At 50.5% G+C, this 1959-nt stretch overlaps 1 long non-coding RNA gene across 1 annotated transcript; it reads left to right on the forward strand.

Annotated features, from left to right (window-relative positions):
• The first annotated feature begins 550 nt into the window (after positions 1-550).
• LOC127151726 (uncharacterized) lies at positions 551-1654 on the forward strand. Its single transcript, XR_007824885.1, has 3 exons — positions 551-599; positions 697-773; positions 1519-1654. It is a non-coding gene; the product is annotated as an uncharacterized LOC127151726 (long non-coding RNA).
• The last annotated feature ends 305 nt before the right edge of the window (positions 1655-1959 follow it).

Raw genomic sequence — 1959 nt, forward strand, 5'->3', positions numbered from 1 at the left:
CCCACGCCACACGTGCAGCCGCGCCGGAGATTTCAAACCGAGTCAAGCCACCGCACGCCTAGGAAGAGCTACGCACGCCGCGCCGTGTCTGCAGCCGGAACTCGTCGCGCCGCTTCGATCTAAGGTAGAGCAGCCGAGCCGCGTCGCGTCGCTCCGATCAAGCGCTGAGGAGCCGCAGCCGATCCGTCAGCCAGCCGTGTCCGCAACGCCGTCGTTCACACGTCCAGCCACGTCGCGCCGCTTAGATCCGACGCAGCGCAGCCGGAACGTCCGTCAGCCAACCGTCGCGCCGTCGCGCCGATTGAAGTCCAGCAGCCAACGCCTCGCGCGCCTCCAACCGTCGAACCCGAACCCGGAACCGCTCCACGCCCGCTCGCCCGAACCCGAAACCGAACCCGCGTCCGTGCCCACACGTGCCCAGCCCTCTCCGCGTGCAAGCCGCGCCGCGCCGCCTGCACTGCAAGCCGAGCCGCGCCTCTTGGCTGTCGCAAGCCGAGACGCACGCGCAAGATCCCTGCGCCAAGCCGAGCCGAGCCGATCCCTGTTCTCTTTCCAGCCGAGCCGCCAAGCCTAATTTGGCTCCTTCCACCTAATTTTTGGTAATTAAATTAATTATTTTGGCATTACCCAGTAAGACTCAATGTTTTGGACACTAATTAATTTAATTTGGGACTAAATTAAATTATTTTCCTTAAGGGACGTCTTGGACCAAGTAACTGCTGCAGTGTGGGATTTCTTCAGTAGGGGCTCGAGCACTGCAACCTCTTTCTAGGGTAAGTCATTTCAAATGAGTCTTGAACCGTTAGTCGTTGGTGACCTAATTACGAATTTTGGCGTATTAAACAGTTAGGACCTCGTCGCTTAGAAAGCATACTGCCTCGCGGTTAGGACTCGTCAAGTAAATCTCCAGGTAAGAGATTCTACTACTAGCTCCATGTTTAGAATTATGAGATCACGTATACCTTCAATTGTGCATGTTGAGGACTAGACTGCACGATGCATGAAATCAGTGATAGTATGATGCAAATGATGGTATGGTTATATTATAGCATGTTGTTGTGATAACGAGAACTATTATGGCTGTACGACGGGTGTCGAGATGGAGAGTGTAATGATGATTTATCTGTTATGTTATATGATGACGCCATGTGTATGTATACTGCGATTAAGGTACCTGTTAGCTTAACCTGTTAGAGTCGTACCTGCATGGGTGTCCTTCGGGATCACCACCTATTTAGGACTGTGCGGTCCGACGGGACACCAGTCTAGCATGGATATAGATATGACTCGAGTGACTCGACGGGGTCCTCGCATCCCGATTGTCCTAGGTGTCCCCCGGGGCACCGAAGACCAGAGTTACATTCCTACGGGAGCGCATGTTGCACGTGTTCGGGAACGTGCCAGAGATTGGGTACCAGTTACAGGACTCTGACAGGAAGTTAACAGGCACCTAGTGGGACTAGTAGTGGGTCCCTTACTGAGTATTTTATACTCACTCTCTTCATGTCATGTTTTCAGGTAGAGGACGAGGCAAGGGCAAAGGCAAGCTGGCGAGCGACCCGAAGTGACCGTGGCGAGCCATAGGGACTTCTGCTTCCGCTTATTCTTGTTTTTGACTTCAGTACCTGAGTTTGAGTATTCTTCATTACTTACCATCTTTTTATGTAGATAGGGCCCGAGTAGGACTTTAGAACGCATTTCATTTTTTTGCATAACTACCTTATTTGGATTTTCATAAATAAAATTCCTCAAACCTTATGCGTTTTACTAAATCTTATGACTTAAACCACTTGTTCTATATTTAGTAATGACTTCGATTCAGTATAAGGAGTTGGGTCGTTACAGTTAGGTATCAGAGCACAGTGTTTTAGGTTCTGTAGACTGACCTACGATGTAAGTCATTGTTTTGATTTGGTTTTACTTCACCCTATGGCTACACGGTCCTTCGGCACTCGCCAG

This window comes from Cucumis melo, chromosome 11 (genome assembly GCF_025177605.1).
Source record: "Cucumis melo cultivar AY chromosome 11, USDA_Cmelo_AY_1.0, whole genome shotgun sequence".
Taxonomy (NCBI): domain Eukaryota; kingdom Viridiplantae; phylum Streptophyta; class Magnoliopsida; order Cucurbitales; family Cucurbitaceae; genus Cucumis; species Cucumis melo.